Source organism: Heloderma suspectum, chromosome 3, assembly GCF_057233095.1.
Source record: "Heloderma suspectum isolate Gila_16-S chromosome 3, 16-S_ref, whole genome shotgun sequence".
NCBI classification, from domain to species: domain Eukaryota; kingdom Metazoa; phylum Chordata; class Lepidosauria; order Squamata; family Helodermatidae; genus Heloderma; species Heloderma suspectum.
Window position 1 is genome coordinate 292,820,168 of NC_139460.1, and position 23,690 is coordinate 292,843,857.

At 44.2% G+C, this 23,690-nt stretch overlaps 1 long non-coding RNA gene across 1 annotated transcript in view; it reads left to right on the plus strand.

Moving 5' to 3' along the window:
- LOC146351441 (uncharacterized) overlaps positions 1-8,728 on the plus strand; it is a 46,481-nt gene extending 37,753 nt beyond the window's left edge. Inside the window, exons 3-4 of the long non-coding RNA XR_014788897.1 lie at positions 6,752-6,924; positions 8,091-8,728. This is a non-coding gene — a long non-coding RNA (uncharacterized LOC146351441). The remainder of the gene's footprint in view (positions 1-6,751; positions 6,925-8,090) is intronic.
- The last annotated feature ends 14,962 nt before the right edge of the window (positions 8,729-23,690 follow it).

Below are 23,690 nucleotides of genomic sequence, written 5' to 3' on the forward strand. Positions count from 1 at the left end.
AACATTATGTGCAAAGACGGGCATGATAAAGGACAAAGAAGGCAGGGACCTAACAGAAGCAGATGAGATTAAGAAGAGGTGGAAAGAATACACAGAAGAACTATACAGGAAAGATCTTACTGTCCCTAATAACCATGATAGTGCGGTCACTGAACTTGAGCCGGATATCCTGGAGAGTGAAATCAAGTGGGCCTTAGGAAGCATTACTAACAACAAAGCTAGCGGAGATGACAGTATTCCAGCTGAGCTATTTAAAATCCTAAAAGATGATGCTGTTAAAGTGCTGAACTCAATATGCCAACAAATTTGGAACACTCAACAGTGGCCACAAGACTGGAAAATTTCAGTTTACATTCCAATTCCAAAGAAGGGCAATGCCAAAGAGTGTTCAAACTACTGTACAATTGCGCTCATTTCACATGCCAGCAAGGTTATGCTCAAAATCCTACAAGCTAGGCTTCAGCAGCATGTGAACCGAGAACTACCAGAAGTACAAGCGGGGTTTCGAAGAGGCAGAGGAACTAGAGATCCAATCGCCAACATTCGCTGGATCATGCTTATTTAACTTATATGCAGAGTACATCATGAGAAACTCCGGGTTGGATGAATCACAGGTTGGAATTAAGATTGCTGGGAGAATTATCAACAACCTCCGATACGCAGATGATACCACCCTAATGGCAGAAAGCGAAGAGGATCTAAAGAGCCTCTTGTTGAGGGTGAAAGTGGAGAATGCAAAAGCTGGTTTGAAACTCAACATTAAAAAAATGAAGATCATGGCATCTGGCCCCATCACTTCCTGGCATATAGAAGGGGAAGAAATGGAAGCAGGGACAGATTTTACTTTCTTGGGCTCCAAGATCACCGCAGACGGTGACTGTAGCCATGAAATTAAAAGATGCTTGCTCCTTGGGAGGAAAGCTATGGCAAACCTAGACAGCATAGTAAGAAGCAGAGACATCACCTTGCCGACAAAGGTTCATATAATCAAAGCTATGGTTTTCCCAGTAGCAATGTATGGCTGTGAGAGCTGGACTATAAGGAAGGCTGAGCGCCGAAAAATTGATGCCTTCGAACTGTAGTGCTGGAGAAGACTCTTACGAGTCCCCTGGACTGCAAGGAGTTCAAATCAGTCAATCCTAAAGGAAATCAACCCTGAGTGCTCATTGGAAGGACAGATCCTGAAGCTGAAGCTCAAATATTTTGGCCACCTAATGCAAAGAGAAAACTCCCTGGAAAAGACCCTGATGCTGGGAAAGATTGAAGGCAAAAGGAGAAGGGGACAGCAGAGGATGAGATGGCTAGATAGCATCACCGATGCAATGAATATGAATTTGAGCACACTCCAGGAGAGAGCAGAGGACAGGAAGGCCTGGCGTGCTATGGTCCATGGAGTCACGAAGAGTCAGACACGACTTAACGACTGAACAACAACAACAACAACAACAACATCATATCTCCCCCCAGTCTTCTCTTCTCAAGGCTAAACATGCCCAGTGCTTTCAGTCTCTCTTCATAGGGCTTTGTTTCCAGTCCCCTGATCATCTTTGTTGCCCTCCTCTGAACCCTCTCCAGTTTGTCTGCATCCTTCTTAAAATGTGTTGCCCAGAACTGGACACAGTACTCCAGATGAGGCCTAACCAGTGCTGAGTAGAGGGGAACTAGTACTTCCTGGGATTTGGAAGCTATGATTCTATTAATGCAGCCCAAAATAGCATTTGCCTTTTTTGCAGCCACATCACATTGTTGGCTCATATTCAGCTTGTGATCGACAACAATTCCAAGATCCTTCTCACCTGTAGTGTTGTTGAGCCATGTATCCCCCATCTTGTAACTGTACATTTGGTTTCTTTTTCCTAGGTGCAGAACTTGGCATTTATCCCTATTAAATGTCATTCTGTTGTCTGCCCAGCACTCCAATCTATCAAGATCACTTTGAATTTTGTTTCTGTCTTCCAAAGTATTAGCTATCCCTCCCAATTTTGTGACATCTGCAAATTTGATCAGCATTCCCTGCACCTCCTCCTCCTCCAAGTCATTAATAAAAATGTTGAAGAGCACTGGGCCTAGGACTGAGCCCTGCGGTACCCCGCTCGTTACCTCTTCCCAGTTTGAGAAGGTCCCATTGAGAAGCACTCTTTGAGTCCGAGTCTGTAGCCAACTGTGGATCCACCTGATCATTGTTTAATCTAGCCCACTTTGAGCTAGTTTGCTAATCAGGATATCGTGGGGCACTTTGTCGAAAACTTTGCTGAAGTCGAGGTATATTCTGTCTACAGCATTCCCACAGTCCACAAGGGAGGTTACTTGATCAAAAAATGCGATCAGATTAGTCTGGCAGGATTTGTTCTTGACAAGACCATGTTGGCTTCGAGTAAGCACTGCATTGTTTTCAAAGTGCTTACAGATGGATTGCTTTATAATCTGCTCCAGCATTTTCCCAGGGATTGATGTCAGACTGACTGGTCTGTAGTTCCCAGGTTCCTCCTTTTTGCCCTTTTTGAAGATAGAGACAACATTAGCCCTCCTCCAGTCATCTGGCACTTCGCCTGTCCTCCATGATTTCTCAAAGAGAATAGACAGTGGTTCTGACAGTTCTTCTGACAGTTCCTTTATTACTCTTGGATGCAGTGCATCTGGCCCTGGAGATTTGAACTTATTCAAAGTAATTAGGTGTTCCTTGATCATGAGTTTGGGCTCATCTCTTCCAATACCATGAGAATAAATTCTGATACCTGCGTAAGGATGATTTTTAGCCAAAAAAGCAGGGCTAATCTAAGAGCTTCTGCTTTAATAGTTCTACATGAAACAATTCTAGTTTTGTAGAGGTGGGAACTGCCAGAAGTCTACACAAAAATTTATTTTGAGCTCTTTCCAATGAATCAAAATTGGCCATAGGCCATAGCAGAGCTCCATATAGCAATTTTGGCAGATCCCTAACCTTATACAATTCTAAAGTGGTCAGAACCAGATTATCCCCTTTTGTATAATAAAACCATAATGATCCATTTAATGTTCATTTCTACCAGCTCACAAGGTGCTTGACTGAAACTATACCATGCACCTATCCACTGGAAGACCACACCAAGGTACTTAAAAGAGAACACTTGTTCCAATTTATTCCCATCAAGTGATCAATTAAGAATTTGCTTGAATTTACCAAATATCATAATTTTTGTTTTTTGGTAATTGATAGGAAGAAGCTTGTTCCTACAATATAAACTGGACTGGTTCAACAATCTACATAGGCCCAACTGGGTGTGAGAAATCAGAATTGCCTCATCTTCATAGAGGACGGTTGAATATTTCTGGTTTCCTACTTTAACTGGAGAATAGCGGTCACCTCTTAGGAACTCCATTACATCATTTATAAATAAATTAAAGAGAAGTGGGGCAAGTAAACGCCCTTGTCTTACTCCTTTTGTGACTGGTACAGAGTCAGACAAATGTCCTCCTTCAATTCTAAGTTGTGATCATAATGTCCAAACCCAGGAACTCTGGGTTCTTTAGGGGTTAAACAACCCAGACTTAACTCAACAATCATCATGAGTTCCTGAGATTGGACATCATGATAACAACCCAGGAATGGGGTGTTCCTGGGTTGTTGATTGAAACTGGAAGCGACAAGCATGTGGGAGGCAGTGTGCTCCCTCACTCCCACTCAGCCACGGCAATTCCCGGGTTAAATAACCCAGGAACTCACATTATGTGCAAACCAGGTCAATGTGTTAATTCTGAGTTTGTGAGGCTGTAGAAATACGCAAAACTGAGCATTAAGCATTCATGATAATTAAGCATTCATAATAAAGGTGGGGAAGGCTCATAGCTCAGTGGCAGATCACAGGCTTGGCATGCAGAAGGTCCTAGTTTCAATCCCCAGCATCTTCAGATAGGATTGGGAAAGACCCTTGCGTGAAACACCGGAGAGCCTCTGCCAGTCAGTGCAGAACATGCTGGGTTAGACAGTCTGACTCAGTACAAGACAGCTTCCTATGAGATGATGTGGTCACAAATGACGGAGCCTGAACTCAAGTTTCAAATGGCACTGGTGGAGAGCCAAGAAAAGCCAACCAAGTGGAGAAACATTCTCGAATAGGCTTTTCCAGTGCCTAGGCATTTAATGTGTCTTCAAAAAAGAAGACACAGAAATGTGAGTGGAGTGAGATTTAGGAAACAACTTGGCAGCTTCTAAATTAAACATACCTTTTCATGTTTGGTTAAAACAAACAAAAACAGTAAGAGCTTATGTTCTTATACGAATTCCAAAATGTTGAATGTGTTTTGTCAACAGAACACAGTTCAAACCAGATGAAAATCCTGGAGGATTTGGGTTTTCATTGCAAGGCAGCGGGGGTGGGGAGATCAATGACTATATTTAAATAAATGAATTTATTCAATACTGAATAGCTTCATTGCATCATTTAAGTATAGATGGGTACTCAGCATATTTAATTCTGAAATAGCAAAAATGGTCTTGACTCACCTCCATGCTGCATTATTTAAAGCATTTTTTAAAAGTTATAGCTTTACATAGCATTCCCCCCACACACACACACACACATTTTCCCCACCCTTTCTCATAAATGGTGATTGTTATGCAGTGAGCCTGGGGCTTTAGATATAAGCTGAATAAAAGGTAAAGGTAAAGGTGTCCCCAACCAGCCATGTCCGACTCTAGGGTGTGGTGCTCATCTCCATTTCTAAACCGAAGAGCCAGCGCTGTCCGAAGACGCTTCCGTGGTCATGTGGCCGGCATGGCTGAACACCGAGGTGCACGGAACGCTGCTACCTTTCCCGCCGAAGCAGTGCCTATTTATCTACTTGCAATTCCTTGCTTTCGAACTGCTAGGTTGGCAGGAGCAGGGACTGAAGACGGGAGCTCACTCCATCACGCGGCACTCGGGTCTCGAACTGCTGTCCTGCCGACCTTCCGGTCTGCAGTTCAGCGTCTTAACCACTAAGCCACCGCAGATCTCTATAAGCTGAATAGAACTCACTATATTTTTCATGCAATCTAGCATAGCTTGGCTTTTGCCAACACTGTGGAAACCCAATAATCTTGCCAACCATTTTATCTTTGATTTATTATGCAAGCATGTGACAAACGATAGTTTTAGAACAATTCAATGCAGACAGTGTAATATTTCACTTGCAAAAATTCTTGGGCAATCTAATCATGTAATGCTTCATTTGCACTAGTATGTTTTTTGCCCTGGTTTGAGGCAGATATGAGTTTGCTCTCCCAGATCCATCTTCATCCTGGGGCTGGATATTTGTACACCATTGTATGATTGATGTCATACTGTGTCAGCCGGGTTGTCTTGATAACCTACTATAATTTTATTTTATTTTATATTTATCTGAAACATTTCTAGGCTCCCTTTCATGGCAGAAGCCCTCCCAAGATGGCTTACAACATTAAAATTCATATAATATTTTTTTTAAAGACTGATACAATAATAAGGCAGCAAGCATTCATAAAACAACAGGCACCTGCAACAGAACATTACTAAAAAGCTAAAGCATAATTGCAGCTACAGAGCAGAACAGTCTAGTAAGACATAGTAAGGGGAAGGCCAGAGTAAACAAGTAGGTCTTCCTAAAAGCCTGCAGTGATAGGGCCCGATGGACCACTGATGACAACTCATTCCAGAGGTGTGGGGCCACTGTGGAAAAGGCCCTCATGTACTTGCTCACCTAACTGTCCTCAAAGGTGAGAGAATGAGAAGGGCCTCTCTTTCTTATCTTAAAGTGTGGGCAGGCTATAAAGGTGAAGGCGGTCCTTCAAGTAATTTGGTCCTAAACCATTCTCAGGTTTTAAATGTCAAAACCAGCACTTTAAATTCAACTCAGACCCACCCAACTGACCTGATACCAGTACTGACCAGCAGTTTCACATGCCACCTAGATATTACAGGGGGTAGACAGGGCAAGAACCCCTCCTGCTTTATTCTTCCATTTTACCAGAGGCTCCCAAGACCCTTGCTCTTGGTCCTCCCCAAAGGGATGACCCCCTTTGGTGTCACCCCTTCAAGTGGTGACACACCACCAGCAGAAGCCTTCCAGATAAGCCCAACTTCCCAGGAGGTTGTGGTACCTCGAATAAAGAGAGGTAAGCCTTTACTGGGGAGGGTTGGTCCTCCAGAGCTCACTTGCTTTTTTCAGGGGCTGATGTTGCTGGCTCCCTCTTACAGCAGCACTTGCACCCTGGAGGAGGCTAGAAGTCTATACCTCCAGCCAGGAGCAGCTGTTCCTACTGCTGCGGTTGCTGCTGCCCCATCACACTGAAAAAATTATTATTGTGGCGCGTGCAGCAGAAAGGGAGAACTACACTGAGACACATCAAATTGTCTTGATCAAATGCTCCTTTAAGTTAGTAACTAAAGGCAGCAACCAGAATCCCTCGTAACTGAAGCTCTCATAAGTTTGGGAGCACTCATAATTTTGTGTGAGGTATAGACATCAGGAGCATGGATAGATCCTGTTTGGGCTTCAGATGTTAGGGATGGGGAAACTATATCAAATGTGAAGGTGAGGAGAATAGCAGAAGAACCAAACTCCCAGGTTTTGAGGGTGTACTTCAGGGGAAAGCTAACAAAATAGAGCACATGCACAGTAGCTGTGGAATATTATACTTTGCCAGTTATCTGAATAGTTTTTCCAAAGTGGGATGTTGCTGAGCTTGGCTCCGTTTTGTCTGTAATAAAGATGCACATAATCCTCTCCCAATTCAACCTAAAAACTGTTCCAGCGCCTGCTTCCCCTACAAAGAGACATCAGCCATCAGCCAAACCACTGACGAGTCTGACTTCTTATGAAGACCAATGGCAACTTGGAAGAAGACTAATGAACAGTAGAAATGACTTCCCACTTCTCCTAGAACTGGCAGCCTTGGAGTAGCTATGGGGAGCAAATTATAGGGAAGTAAGTAGTTTTCTGACCAGGATTTATTATTACCACCAACAAACTTGGCTTTAATGAATTTGGCTTTTATATCTGCATGTCAAAAGGTAACCTAATCACGGTAAAGTGTAACTCTGACAAGAATAGCAAGATTTGTGAATATTTATGATGTTTGTGAAGATTCTCAAAGGAAACCTCTCAATCCTTTAAACTTGCATTCTGTGAATTACCTTCCTTTTGTTGGCAGAACAGTGCCACAGCACATTCTTCCAAACTTAGCCAAATGCTCAAGTTTCATAACCCTTCAAATACAAGGATAAGCCAAATGTTCCAGGTTCTGTTAACATTATTTGGAGGCACCCACAAGAGTTGAATGCATTTTTTTTTTACAATCACACAGCCTATTTCTACTATAGGTTCTGATTTCCTTTACTTTGTATGCCCAGAGAAAGTGCTGGGTCCAGGCTTTTGAGAGCCTTTGGGCAAGACACCATAAATGGGGCCCCTTCCTCAGTGAGTCTACCTTCTCACCATCGTTGTCACCAGCTGCTATTGCTCCTCATCCTCTTTCTCATCATTGCTACCACTTGCTTGCTTGACAGGTACAGAGCAAGTAGAAGTAGCATCTACTGCTCCTTCTTTCACCACCACCATTGTCTAGTCCGAAGTGAGTGGCAAGTGAACAAGCAGGTTGCAATGGTGAAGAGGAAGAGTGAGTCCAGGGGGCTCTTGTCAGTGGGCCCCACTGCAATATGAGCTCTCACCAGGTGCCCAATCATGCGATGTTGTACATCGCCCAGAGTGGCTGGGTGACCAGCCAGATGGGCGATTAATAAATTTAATAATAATAATAATAATAAATAAATAAATAAATAAATAAATAAATATCTTTGATGCTGGCCTGACTCGGTCCAGAGGGCATTGGTGGCATGAAGTACCACTTGCTCAGGCTGGTGAACTAGCTGTAGACCTCTGCTGGATAGAAGTAGCCTGACCTCCATTGTCTTACCCTAGTAACATCCAGATTAGAGTACCTCAATGTACTGCATTGTGGGGATGCCTCTGAAGATTATTTGGAAATATCAATTAGTGCAGAAAGTGGCATTCAGATTACTGGTTGGTACTGGCTGCAGGAAATACATCTCACCACTACTGAAAGATCTTCAACGGCTTCCCATTTTTTTCAGGACACAATTCAACATGCTGGTTTTAACTGTTAAAGGCTTTTACAGCCTGAGACCAGAGTACCTGAAACAGGAACATCTGTCTCCATATGAATCTGCCTGGATATTAAGATCTTCATCTGAAGTAGTCCATCACCTTCAGAGGTGAAGTAGACGATGACTGGAGGCAGAACCTTCTCAGCCTATTGATGGAATGCCCTTTCCAGAAAGGTCTACCAAGCAACTTCATTGTTATCTTCGAGGCATCAAGTGAAGACAATTTTTTGACTGAGCATCCTTGAATCCCTTGTTTTATCTGCTATCTTTCATATCTTGTTTTATCTGCTGCCTGATCTGCCGCCTTGTGTTCCATTTTAGAAAGGCAAAATACAATCAAATGAATAAATTGCCTTTTTATCTGCCTTTTTATTATTTTATGCTGCTTTTGTTTTGTATTTGTCATTTGCTAACTTTATTACTGTCTGACTGTTTTTTCTTGTGAGCAGTATTATCTTGGGACCAGCACTGAAAGCTTTTTGACTGAAAAGTGCATGATACTGTACGCACACACACACACACGATCAACAGAGAATGTTACAATGTTTTAATATATAAGATCTTATTGTAATATATAAACCTAGAGGTATTCTGTCTGCGACTTCACTTGGGTTTGGTGGTCTCCTGCTCATTTACAAGTTCACTGAGTGGTCCTGGCCAAATCATTATCTCTCAAGCTCAGTTCCATCTCAGGCTAAAACTCAACATAATGTCAGGAAATCTATAGGTAGATCTTCGTTGTTGTTGTTGTTGTTTAAAAGAATAGCAGTCAAGGGCACAAATTGGACTGGAACTCCAGACCAATGGGGTTGCTGTCATATTCCTTCATCCTCCCCCTTCACAATCAACACACTCCAGAAAACAAAGCTTCAGGCCAACACTACTTTATTAGTAAATGACTAGCTTCTTTACAAATGCAGATTCTAGGAAACTCTCAGACTGCATAGAACCAGCTAATCCACACATCTACGAATATCAATAGAGGATATGAAGTGGAAGTTAGAGAAGTTGCCAGCAATCTGGGCATGAACTTCACGGCCAGACTTGCTTCGCAGGGATGCCCCTCCCTTAGGGTGGCTCCCTCCTATGTTGGTTTCCATGGGTGGCCAACCTGGTGGAGCATCTGAGCCCTGCCCTTAACTTTTCCTGCTTTGCACTGCGATGGACCCTTGCATCCCTCAAGCCACACCCCTTTCCCTCCTCCTCCGAAACTTGAGTTCTCGTGCTGGAAGAACGGGGGAGCCATTCAGGCTGGGCCATCTGTGTGTCAAGGTCTTGGGAAGAAAGTGTCACCGTATCTGGGCTCATTAGGGAGGGTGCCTCCCTCCTTGCTGTTCACATTCTGATTCCGAATCTGAGCTGCCAGACATCTCCACACACTCAGATTCATTCCCTGGCAGTTAACCCTTTCCTTTTATTATTTTTGCAATGAAAATTGCCCCTCCCTGAAGTAGCTGAGCATCTCAGAGGGTGGCCAGTTGTCCTACTTTACAGAGGACAGTCCTGTATTTGGAGAGCTGTCAGAGGGCAGTCCTTCCTTTGAAATTGTCCTCTGTTTGAAGACCTGCCCACATTTGGTTTGAAGTCAAAGAACCATAATGAGGGAGAGCAGCACAGGCCTTGAGGTAGTAACCCATCAACAGTTAGGACCTGGACAGCAGCAGACTGAGCAGACATACATAGGCCACCTGGTTATCATGGTGAGACATATATTGTATCTCTATTTAAATAATAGTTATTATCTCTAATAACTGTTCATATTAATTTGTATAAGAAAATGTTATGTAAATTGGTGCCCTATTTTTGTCCTCTTTTTTGGCAATGTCTAAGTGGCCACCCTAGTCATGGGGGTAAATGTACCACATGGGTACCTATACATTTTTCACCATGGGCAAACAGCAGTGTAGGGGACAATTTTCATTGGGAAAATGAAGTAGAGGCAACGTTATGGCCCCATTTTCCAGCATCACAGCCCTGATAGGATTTGCTCTGTCCCCTTCTCCCCATGGCTGCTATTCGTTTTTTAAAAAAACATTGCAGGACATCTTCTGCCATCACAACTACTTTGAGCCTTGGTAAAACAGTCCTCCTTGAGAGGCTTGTTTTAATGTTCAGAGAGGCAACAATGGTAAGATATTTTGCATTCACCATTACAATAGAAATTACAAGGAACAATTCCTTTCCAACTTCCTTTAATAACCAAACTTGCAACATCCATACGGTAGCAAGAGGCTGCACACAACTGGCTCAGTGTAACTCAGAATCCTGTAACCCATATTGAACCATTGGCAACAAAAAAAATTATTGTTTCAGAATAAGACAGAAAAGGGCAGCCTGAATGAGTTCCGCTAGGATCTGTGATGGTAACAAATGTCCCCATTAATTAAAAACAAGATCTGTTGCCAATTAAAATAGAATTGATGACATTTTAGATTTCAACTCATTGCCTGTAATTAGCTGGCAACTGTTTTTGGTATTTTAAAGTATTTTAGACTCTAAAGTCTTGATTATTTTAAAGGGCTTTCAGCAGAAAAGGACAATAGCAATGTGGTTGCTGGAGGAATGTTTTCTATTAAAGGTTAGTAATATTTAAAGTCTGTTTTCCTTTTCCACAATGGTAGGCTGTAATGTTTAACTGGAGAATATTATTGAATGAAATTGAAAGGGCAATTTATTTTGAGTTGTCTAATGTCAGTTTTAAACTCTCGGTGTAAGGGGTTCCTGCAGAAACCCTGAGTATGATTGGTTCCATACTGATTTGTTCAGCTTCATGCATTTTCTGCCTTTTTTTCTTGATGGCATGATAAAAGATTAGGTGGCTTATATTCCCCCCCCACCCAACCTCCGCCTGAGCAGAATGTTTTTTGCTTGAGAATGTCTGACAAAAGTGCCAAGGAAATGCTTGGTTTGACATCAATAACCAGAAAAACAAAACAACATGGCCATGCATTATGAGCCTAATACAGAGCACCATAAATTGGATTGTAACAGAAGATGACATGGAGCTTTTCTACGCTAGGCATTTATTATGCACTTGTCATTCCCTACTCATGGTTGTTTACGTGTTCTTTAGACAACATTGTGACCCTCCAGTTTCGCTTCTGTTTTTAAAGAGCACTTTTGGCAAGTTTTTTTTTAGAGCAAGGAAAAGGCAGTATTATCTGTGAAAACGAAAGAAAATGCTTTTTCTGTGTGTATGTGTGCTATTCTGCTATACCACAATGCTACCTAGAGGCTATATAGCAAAAAAGCAGGAAAGGAAACGCTCTTTGTGTACTGCTTGGATGTCAATTCTGTGATGAAACAGCAGATTAATAGCTTCATGTAGAAAAGCCCATAGTCATTTAGTGCCCCTTAGTCATGTCAAAATACTCATGTGCATAAGGATGTACGGATTCCCCACCGTCCATTCCGGTGGGGAATCTGCCCGGGGGGGAGGCGATCCATTGCTCCCCCCCCGGAATCCTCCAGAGTGGCTCCGCTCTGTGAGGATTCTGCGGAGCCGCCCGGCTTGAGGGACGCTTACCTGGAGCCATTCTCCTCTGCGCCGATTGCTTTTTTTTTTTTTAAGGCAATTGGCAGGATGTGCCCATAGACTTATACGCAAAATTCATGGCTCTATTTTGCATATAGGTCTATGGGCACATCCTGCTGATTGCCATTTTTTAAAAGGCGATTGGTGCAGAGGAGAACGGCTCTAATTGATAGGGATGTCACAGAATTCCGCGACGGATCTCGGTGAGGCCGAATGCCAGTGCATTCGGCCCCCCAAAATCCAATGCGGAACGGCCTGCCACCCCCCCTGCCCCCACGGATCCCCCCCGGGACGAGACTTACCTGGGGTGGATGTTTCGGATGGCGGCGGCTCCAGCGGCAGCTTCGGCGGCTGGTCTTCTGACCAGCTGCCGCCGCTGCCATTTGCAGTCTGTGTCCCCCCCCCCCCCATAGACGTGATAGGCTACATAAAGACTTATGTAGCCTATCATGTCTGGGTAAAAAAAAACGCGAATGCAAATGGTGGCGGCTATGACCGCCGCCATTTGCGTTCCTTATTTTTCGCCGTCTTAGTCTACATAAATATTTACGTAGACTAAGAAGAAGAAAAGAAAGGGGAACGCAAATAGCGTACTGGGCAGTACGCTATTTGCATTCCCCTTTCTTTTCTTTCTCTTAGCCTATGTAAATATTTACGTAGACTAAGACGGCGAAAAATAAGGAACGCAAATGGTGGCGGCCATAGCCGCCGCCATTTGCGTATGTGTTTTGTTTTTGATTGTTTTACCCAGAGCCTTCCGCGGCCGGAAATCCGGCTGTGGACAGCCCTGGCTTGGGCCTGGCTGGCTGCTCCACGGAGCCGCCGTGGAGCACAGCCGGCCGTCGAGGATTCCGGGGGGGGGACCGGATCGCCTCCCCCCCCGTCGAGGATTCCGGGGGAAGGGACGGAAGGCCTTCCCCCCCACACACCATGAACAGAATCCCCGAAAAGGTAAGTGACTTTCGTACATCCCTGCTAATTAAGGAAGCAGCCAAGTGCTGTTCCACAGACAATCCTCCGGCTGCGGAGGTAAGTGCAGCCGTTCCACCGCAGATTCCGGAGGCCTCATTTGGAATCTGGCCTCATTTGAATCCGTGGCAGATTTCTCTAACATCACTACATGTGCAGAGATGGGTGAATCTGTCAGTTTTGCTTTCTTTCTCATTTGGATTTTTTAAATCACGAGTAGGGATGTCAGAGAAATCTGCTGCGGATTCAAATGAGGCCGGATTCCAAATGAGGCCTTAGGAATCCGCAGTGGATCGGGACCACTTACCTCTGCTCCAGGAGGACTGGAGGCAGAACGGCACTCAGCTGCTTCTTCCAGCCAGAGCTGTTTGCCTCCTCCCTGTCCCTGCCGATTGCCTTTAAAAAAAAGTCTTTAAAAAAAATGGCGATTGGGAGGATGTGCCCATAGACTTATATGCAAATATAGTCATGAATCTTGTATATAAGACTATGTGTCCATAGGCTTATACGCAAGATTCATGGCTCTACTTTGTGTATAAGTCTATGGGCACATGCAATCAGTAGGATGTGCCCATAGACTTATATGCAAAATAGAGCGGTAAATCTTGCGTCTACGTCTATGGACACATAGACTTATACGTAAGATTCAGGGCTGTATATGCGTATAAGTCTATGGGCACATCCTCCTGATCACCTTTTTTTTTTTTAAGAGACATTTTTTAAAAAAGCAATCAGCAGGGACAGGGAGGAAGTGAACGGCTCTGGCTGGCAGGAGGGAAGGTAAGCGCCCCCAAGCCAGTTTCCCCGCCCCTGCAATCCTAGCAGAGTGGAACCGCTCTGGAGGATTCTGGGGGGGGGAGGAACGGATCGCCTCCCCCCACCACGAATTCCCCACCAGAACAGATGGTGGGGATTCCGTACACCCCTAATCGCAAGTTCTTTTGCTCTCAAATATGTAGAACTTTGTGAATTTTGGTAAATTATTATCAAATTCAAACTGAAACAAAATTCTCACCCATCCCTACGCATGTGTCAGCACTATCCCCATGTTAGCTTATGATCTGAAACATTTGTCCCTGGCTGGCTGCAGACCGGTCTTACCAGTACCCTTAGGCAAAGTAAAGGTCAACTTACATGTAGGGATGTCACAAGAGTCCATGGGGGTGGTGGAGTCTGATGGAGCCCCCCTCACCCACCCTCCTGGACCCTGCTTGCCAAACCATGGGGCACTCGTGGACCTGCTCAGCGAGTGCCCTGCAACTTGGTCAGCGCCAGGCAGCTGCCTTGTCCTCCAAGCGAGCCACCATTGTGTGCTTGGGCATGTCCAGGGAGGTAATGTTGCCTAATTGGTGGCCATAAAGGACTCTTTTGTGCAACATTACAGGCGTGAATAGAGCATTCATGCCTGTGTTGTTGTATAACTGGGCCTTCAATGGCCACCAATTACAAAACATTTTCTACCTGGAAGCGCCTGATCTACCATTGTTGCGCACAATGGCAGCTTGCTAGGAAGATGGGCAGCCCCACAGCTTTGTCAGGTGATCGCCAGGCCGTGATGAAGTTTGATGGCGCTGCGAGCAGGGGCAGGCAGCAGTGGTGGCTCGGCAAGCATTCAGTGAAGCTGGGTGTGGGTGAATCCATCCATCCCTAATTACATGTTACTTTAAAGATGTAGCAGCTATGTCTTTTTTTTCTGTTTTACTCAAGCAAAGGAACCCCAGTCCAGGTCAGGACCCTAGTGTGCGTGTGGGGCGGGGGGTGGAGAGGAGGGGGTTGGGGGACTGTGTTCCCCCGGTTTGGGTCCCAATCTAGTTGTGGTCCCCCATGCCTGCAATTTTCATTCCCCAAAAGTGATCCATCTATTGCAATGGATCACTTTTTGGCAATGCAAATTATAAATTGCAGTCATGCCCACCCACCCCCCAATCTGGATTGGGATTGCAGCGGGTGGCAAAGGGTTAAAGCCCCCATCCCCCATGTTAGCATCCTTATCCAGGTCCCCCATCCGTACTTTTGAATAAAGGAGAAAAATGACATCGCTGCTGGCCACATCTTTAAAGTATTGTGTAGTTGGACCTCAAGCAGCTGCCTCAGGTGGCAAATTCTGGGGGACTGGGGAGTGGCAGCGAGGTCTTGGAGGACACAGCTGTGTGTGCCTTGTGGCCTGCATTGCGCTCCCTAAGCTAGCCTCCCCCCCTCAGCCTGCTGTCCCATTGCCAGTGTTGAAGGAAGATTCAGCTAGCAGTCCAGTTGGCTTTTGCACATGGAATTGGATGGGGGAGAGGTGCCATCTTGTCCTTGGCCTCAGGCAACAAAGTGTCTTGGGCCAGCCCAAGTTTAAAATATAACAAAGTAAACAGATCTAAATATCATGAAACCTCAAAGTTTCCCCTCATAAAGCTTAAATTTAGCTATGAAAAGTCAGATCTTAATTCTAACACCTCTGCACTATGGGACCTGATTTTGTGATTTTTAAAGTCAGTTTATTTCCACTGACTTCAGTGGTCTATAAATCAGCTGATACCCCTGTCACCCTTTTTTTTTTAGAGATAGAAGGAATGTGGGGAATAGTTTCAAACAAATTCTCCCTCATAACTAGGTCCTTCAGTTATTTTCCCTATTCTCATAGCATTAAATAATATACCCCTTGTGTAATTGCTGGAATACTCTGTACAGGGATGGGCAAAATCAATCTGCCATATATAAGCTGCTTGAACTCCCAGTTTAACACTGAACTGTTGACTCATATGGCTGATTTCTTCACTTCATCTGGCTCTCCCAGGACTTTGGTGAATATGGGAGCAGGAGAAGGTATAATCTGAGATGATCAGAGGGCAGTGGCTAAGAAGATTGTTCAGAAAGTTTTAAAATCAGTAGTGGTAATATATTTTGTTAAGTTTTTATGTTTTGTGTATGTATATTGTACTTTGCAACTTAATTTTTATTGAACTGTGAATTAGTTGATCTCTGTGTATATATACTCTGGTGTCTTCACCAGATTGTATATATGTATGTGTGTACACACAGAGAGAGAGACACACAGAGAGAGAACTGCTGATTTAAACATTAGTATTACACATGAATCCATCCTTATCAGTAATTTTTGGTGCTGTTTTTACTCTTGGTATATTTTTAAAAAGTAAAGGTCAAGGTGAGGTCAGGGGTGAGATTAGGTTAGCAACCACAGAGCTGCCTCGATTGACTCATCGATCCAAAAGCAGGAATCAGAAGAAATTAGGGCAGAATCAGAAACACAAGTCTTCATTTCTGTACCCCCAAGATACGTTGCTGCCTGAGCTGAAAGACAAGATGGCATTCCCTCTCCATTCCATGTACAAAAGCCAACCAGCCTGAAAGCTGAATCTTACTTCAACGTTAGTAATGGGATAGCATCTCCATTGCACCTGAGGCAGCAGGCTAGTTTAGGGGGCCCAACATAGGGGAACAGCCAGAAACTCAGCAGGAACAGCTGGGGTGCTGGTGCTGGTACTGTCCCCCGACATCGACTGCCTGCGGTGGTTGCCTCACTTTGCCTAATGGTAGGGCCGGCCCTGTATGCCCACCTACCTGGGTTTAAGCTCCATTAAACTCAGTGGGACTTCTGACATGTATATGTGCTGTAAGGGGATCAGGTAGAATACTATTGGATCCTTGCGTTACCTGATTCCTGTTGGATGTTAAGCTGCAGTTCCATCTTTATGCTATCTGTAAGGGGTGCTGCTGCAGCGCAACAGACTGAACCAGAAAACCTGGTTTCAAAACCCCAGCACTTTATAAGGACAAATTTTCAAGGTCTTATTGTTGCAATATGTTTGTAGCTCTCCACCCCAAGGCTATGCTTGAAGGTGGAACAAAAAGAATGCATTCTCCTATATTTTAAATAAAAGTTTTGTGCAGTTTTAAAAGTAAAAATGACAGTGGGATAAAAATAAGCATGAAGAACTGACATGCTTTATGTGCTGGGCTAAACAAGTACATGTGGAATAAGAACCTCCATAAGTCCTTGCAAATTTCAAAGCAAACTTGACAGGGGCGGGGGGGAGGCGTCTCTAGAGAGAAAGTCCCCAGTAGGCGAATTACTAAATGTGTGATGTGGCTATAAATTACATATAGGCAACCATGTGTAACTAAAGGGGAAAAAAGAGATTTGATTGGAATATATGGAGAGCCTAAATGAGAACTCTAAATCAATGCTACTTAAGATCACTGGTTTCTTATCTGTTTTAAAATCACAGGCTTGATTCTATTTAAGCTAGATATAAATAGATGAATCATCTCTTCTAAGCTATAAATACAATAGATCCTCAAGGTTAGCTTGAAGGATAAACAAATTGTCTGAAACTGCAGGCTTCTGAGATGGTTGCAGCTGCAGGCATCTATCTGGTATGACCTATTATCCTCAGAGCTGGCAAATTAGAGTCTCAGGACTATGAAAATGCTTCTGTGAAAGCCTAGAAATCTTGCATTTTAAAAAATAATGGAGCAGCTTTCCCCAAACTGGTGCCTTCCAAATGTATTGGCCTACGACTCCTAGAACCCCCCCCCCAGCCATCTCTGCTGGTTGGGGGATTCTGGGAGTTGTAGTCCAACACATCTGGAGGGCACCAGGTTGGGGAAGACTGAAACAGAGTAAACAAAGAGGTCTTCACACCATAAGAGGTTGGTGGGGACTTGTAAGAGAACAGCACAGGCTCCAGTGTGCACAGACTGTAGGCCTATTTAACAAGAGCCCCCTCCATTTGTATAGCCAATTTATGGAGGAGGAAGCAGGTCTGTGCCCACTACCCCTGAGATCTGTGCCTCTCATGTCCCTGACATCCATATGTTGAGAAGAACAGCCCTTTGGGGGAGGGCTATACATATGTGTCAGCAGGAACCCCAATTGTGCATGGCGGCATGGAGATACTGCGTGTCTAAAGCTGTATGCCTTTCTCAATGTGTGGATGTTGGGGGCAGGGCAGGCGGGCAAGACACCACTGTCCCCTCCACATATGGGCTATAGCCATAGACAAGGACCAGTCATGTCAAAGGTATACCTTACCAGGGCCCAGCCCAGAGGGGCAGTGACCCCCTCACCTTCCATGCATTAGTCTTACCCGTGGAGGGTACTTTCTAAACATGTCTTAGACCTTTTGAGGAACTGTGGGCCTGTAGCGGTTAATCTCTAATTTACATATGAGATTGCCTAATCTACATATCCCATCCCAGATGCACCTACAATCATATCTTTCATCCAGAGGTGAAGTTTCTGAACCCGAAACTAACATTATCCAAATCTTAACTGAACTCCTCAGCTTCCTTTCTTTTTTGCACAGATTTGTCAAATGAACATGAAGTTTTTGCTGCCTTTCTGGATGTACATACTGTTCCTTTTATATGTTTGCCTTTTAAAATTCTCCATAAATTATTTGAGCTGTGGTTTTGTATTAGAACTGGAACACCACACAGAAGCAATAGCACAGTTAATACGGAATTCAGGAATGTTTAGCTCCATACTAGTTTCACTCTTTTAAAGTCTCACAATATAATATTTATGGTAACACAAGACCCCTTAAGAATGTTACTCTTCAGTGCTAGTGGCCAGTCCAAGTAGTGTCTTTTAACTGTCCTTTCATTGTCCTCTTACCTGTGATGTCTTCAACATCCAAACTTGAGTGAACCCAGTATTTCCATGTCTTGTAGAAGAGTCCCACAAATGTAAGCTTAATGGGAGCCATGGTTCAACCCCCCCCGGTCTGTGGTACACTCACAAGTTATTACGTCGTTGGGGAAGCCTTTATCACAGGGATAGTGTGGCTGGTTTTACCAATTCAAACAGGAGTTTCAGGCGATCAGGCTGAAACTCCCAGGACCTTTAGAGAAGGACTGAAAGAGCACTCCAAGGCTTCATGTTTAAAGTTTTATTTACCAAGACAGCAGATGATGTGGGACTTCTACCCACACTTTGAGGAAATGTAGTAGCTAAGTTTAACTACTAATTCATACTTACACACCTACAAGCCAAAGGTGGCCAGGCCAGGACTGGAATTTGGCAGTGTGCATGCGATCCTGGGTTTAGCTGTATTCTCCAGCTTGCCTCCTCTCTCTTGAGGGCTATTATACTTTTGGATCTTTTTGGAGTGTTCCTTCCAGGCTTCTCACACAGTTCCTCAAAATGAGCTTACTCAGGCAGAACTAACTCAGTTCTGAGCTAACTCAGAATCTGGTTTGGGAATTGCTGCCTTCAGCATCTCATACCTCCAGGCACCTAAGTTGCTATCTTACAAGATCAGCCACTTGATTGATGTCTTCATGCACCCCCACTCACAGTCCCCAGCTGTCAGGCTGGGCCCAGACTCCCTGCAGAAACTGTGGAATCAGAGGCAGAAGATGAAAGGGAGGATGGGGGGACAGGGGAGGGGGACAGGGGATGGGGGATGGGGAGGAAATTCCTCAAAGAGCTCAAGGAGAAATGTATGGGAAGAATCTTCTCAAGGGCAAGCTAATCAGTCAGAGCAAGACCCAAATACCCATTCTCCTTCTGTGGGAACCTAGAAACTTACAGATGGGGAGGGGCTGAGCATGGCAGATGCACAGATCAGATGAAGGGCCAAGAGGCAGAGCAAATGAAGGAATTTAAGGCTGTCTACCAGACTGGCCCATCACTGGAGGTCTTTAGGGGAAGATCCTCCCTGAGGGCAACACTGAGAAAGCCTTTCAAGTTCTACACTGTAGAGTAAGGTTAAATTTGCAACTTCCTATCCTACTACCCAGTACACCTCTCCAGGGGATCTTTAAGTAGCTAGTTAGGGTGTGGGGGCTCACTCAAAGAACTTGGCGTCAGATTGTCCAAGCTTGTCTGAGATCTGAATTACTAAGAGACTGACTGTTTAGCATAATAAAGCCTATTGACTTGGTGATCGAGTCTTTGTTTGATGACTACACACTGGGAGGGCTCCATACTTGACACCAGCCTCATGCCAGGAGCGAAAACAAGACACATGCTCATTCTCACATCCCTTAGCAATGGAGTATATCTAACTAGAGATGCTGAAAGACAGAGTACAGATATATGCATTCTTTCGTCACAATGGGGAGCCTCCAGCCTATGGGCCTAATCCAAACTGCAGAGGTTCCCCATCTGGCTTGCAAAGGCTTGTGCTCCCTTTAGGGCCCCCAATCACTCCCCTCCCCAATCCCAAAGCTTTGGCCTGAAGGCTACCGAGGGCTTGGGGAGGAGGCAGGAGAGGAACCCCCAAGCCCCCAGTAGCTTCCGTTTGTGATCAGAGATAACAAGGGGGGTTCCTTGGGGGAGCAGTACGTTAAGTACTGTGAATTTGGGTGCCACTTGCAGGAGCTTGTGCAAATGCTGGCCAAGTACACTTCACTCATGATTCTTGTTCCCAGAGCAGGGAAAGAGAAGCAAGAGCGAAACCGACTGTGCATTCAACTGGCACTTGTAGGAGTGCACAATTGGGATGGAGAACGGTGTGCAAAGGAGGCACCTGCAGGGGATAGTTAAGTAGCTAGTTAGGGTAGCTTTGCCCTTCCCAAATCTTCACTGAATGGAAGAAAGTGTGGAGTCAGTGAAGCTGGGTCCCATCCAATGTACCAGGTGGATGATCCAGCTGGCATGTCACCCAGGGACCAAATGATGTCAGGGTGCAGCTAAGCTCTTGATGTCGTTAGGCCTGTGGGGGATTGGGTGTGTATGTGTGGGTCATCTGGCCCCTACCTAAAACTAGTTTCTTACCCCTGGTTTATCAACACAGTTTAGAAAATGATGATGATGATGATGATAACAACAACAACAACAACACCTCATACTATTAAAAAAATAGAGACATAGGGCAGCAGTGGAGGCCTTTTTTCCTTTCCTTAGCCCCTGCTGCAGGGTGAGGGAGGTGAATTTAGGAAAATGAGCATCTAAGAAGGGAAGTTTTCAGTGTGGTCCCAATCCAGATCTGCAGCCTACACACTTATTTGTACATGAAAAAGAAAGAGAGGCTAAGCTGCACACTACGTATTTAACATATTATGTAGTTTGCCTGAAGAGCAAGACATAAAATGAGTGGCCATATTATTTCCCCAACCATCTTGGGGAAATCATGTGGGTGGACTTGCATGGGAGAAAAGGTTAGCCTCTTTGCACTGTGGTTTTGATCCAATTCACTCTCCCTTCCTACAGCTCCTTTTAGCAAAAGATAAAGTTATTAGATATCTCTCAGATCTACTTCCAAGGTGCCTGAGATGTGCTCAAACATCCTGTATGGGGCTGTATAACACCCTCCCAACCTTTGCCCAGACATTATGTCATCAGATATGACCTGAGAGGTGGGTCTAGAGTAGAATAGCTTCAACATAAAAATGCAGTGCAAAACAGCAATTTACCAACAACTATAAGAAAATGTTCCCCCAATCACCTGTAGGGCAAAATAGGTTTTTCCACAATCAAGAAGGAGGGTCAGTTTTTCTTGGGAGAACATCATTATACAATGCAATTGCAAAGCATCTGTACTCTTTATAACTTAATAGCACTGACTTAATGAAATACCTACAAGGAAGCGATCAAAATGAATAAACAAATACTCTGATGGAATTAATTTCAGCTCGATGGCATTACACATTTCTTCTGTTCAGGATTGTGTTTTTTTTTACTGCCCAATGTATGAGTGTTTTAATGTTTCCAGAACATTAATAATTGAATTTGCTTTGGAAATGCAGACTAAGGAAGGAGGTGTTTGTGGCTTCATATTTGACAGTGCCAGTGCCTGTCTCATACATCATGCACCCCAGAATGTTCAGTTATGTGGCTGGGATGCTTAAATTTGAGAGTGAGAGAAGGCTTTGGGGCTGTGCTAGATACTTGGCAGGCTGGAAAATGGGAAATATGAGCATCAAATATACAATTTTCTCATGCAAAGAGGGTATTTTTCTTAAAAGGAGGCATTTCAGTATGTAAGCCTAGTGCCAGAGGGAGAGGATAGACAGAACTGATGTCTACTCTGTGTAAAGATAATCCAGATGCATTTAGAGTGATCTGCACAAAGGCCCTTTATGTCTAGAAAGGCGGGTATGCCAGTGAAAATGTTGAACCTCGGTGTTCTGTCATGAATCCCAGACAATCAATATACTTGGGTAAATTATCATTCTTATGGCTAAAGGGGAACAACTGCTTAAACACAGCTTTGGAATCTGGCTGTGAAAATTATGGGTTGGATCCAGTGGTGCCCTTCCATGAACACATATGGAGATTCCAGACCAGGCCATCACTGTGCCTCATTCACAGGTTTTTACAGAGGATTCAAATATCATCGTCTTCTGCTCGCAACCCTCCTGTGTTTTCCTACCACTTCTTCCAGCTTTTTTCTTACTGCAGAAAATAAGGGCACAATCCTATGTGATACACCTGTCTAGTGGAGGCTTCGGGGAGGGGGAGGAAAGGAGGCTGGGGATGGCTGAGGAAACCTATTATTATTATTATTATTATTATTATTATTATTATTATTATTATTTCCTGCCTTTTCCCCAATACTGGGACTCAAGGTGGCTTTACAACATTAAAACTTGTACAGTTAAAACCTATAAATAGAAGTATACAAAAGTTAAGAATATAATTAAATCATCAATAATATTAAAATTGTATAAAATATCAAAATGTTAAAAGACAACAAGAAATATAACCATAGTATCCATCCGTCATATTCTTACAGGTCCAGACTAGCTATTCCCAAAGGCCTGCCAAAACAAAAAAGTTTTTACATGCTTGGAAAGCATATCAAGGAGGGTGCCACTCTTGCCTCCCTAGGAAGGGAGTTCCAGAGCCTTGGGGCAGCCACTGAGAAGGCCCTCTCCCGCATTCCCACCAGATGTGCCTCTGATGGTGACGGGACCACGAGAAGGGCCTCCCCTGAAGATCTCAGGGCACAAGTAGGCTCATAGAGGAGAATACAGTCTTTCAGATAAACTGGACCCGAGCTGTATAGGGCTTTATAGGACATGACCAGCACTTTGAATTGTGCCCGGAAACAGACTGGGAGCCAGTGAAGCTGTTTTAGCAAGGGAGTGGTATGCTCCCTGTAGGCAGCCCCGGTCAGCAGTCTTAACCCCACCTCCCCAGGCTCCTCCCTCCTCACCCCCCAGGAATGCCCCATTTCACCCCCTATGTTCTCATGTTTGCAAGCTCGTAGCAGTAGCCAGCACCCTTCTTTCCATGCTGGCTGTGAGGAGGTGGGGCAGAGGAGTGCGGTTTCCTGTCTCTGTGCTCAGAGCTCTGTTCCCAACCTTGGAGCCAGGAAACTGAACAATCCTATGTCCCCCAGACTCTGTCTAGGGTGCAAAGGATTGCTCTCTAAGGAAGAAAAAATGGAATAGCTGAACAATGCCTTCTAATTGGCAGTGCTTGGAGCCCTCCATTTGGAAGCCTCCAAGGGCCCTAGACCAACGGAGGCTCCTGCAAATGGAAGCAAGGTGGAGGCAACTGTATTTTTGTGGAGGAAACTCTGCATGCTGGGGATCTTTAGGAACAGAAACAAAAATGACATAACATAATGCCTCTTTACAAATCTGTGGTGCAAGCACACTTGGAATAATGTGTATAGTTCTGGTCGCTGCATTTCCAAAAGGATATTGTAGAACTGGAAAAGGTACAGAAAAGTGATGAAGGGGTTGGAGCAAACCCCCTGTGAGGAAAGGTTACAATGTTTGGGGCTTTTTAGCTGAGAAAAATGGTAAGAAAAGCTGACATCTGCAAAAATTGCCTCTCCCCTTTCCATTTGCTTGAGCTTCCAGTGGATCAAAAATCCTTCTGCAAACAGAAGGTAATCATTGGATCCAACCCATTATTGCTAATTTATGTTGTCCTGATGTCTTATTTTAGAGAAGTCGTCATCGTCATCATCATCAATAATGATAACTACTGCTACTGCTACTTAAAATTCAGATTACATTCCTTTTATTGCTGCAACATTGACAATGTTTGGCAGTCCGTTTGCAAAATTCTTGATATTTTTTTCATAGCGTATCAACAGTTAGATTTATTATAATCCTGAATTCATCAAAAAGGATTATATTCACATTATACA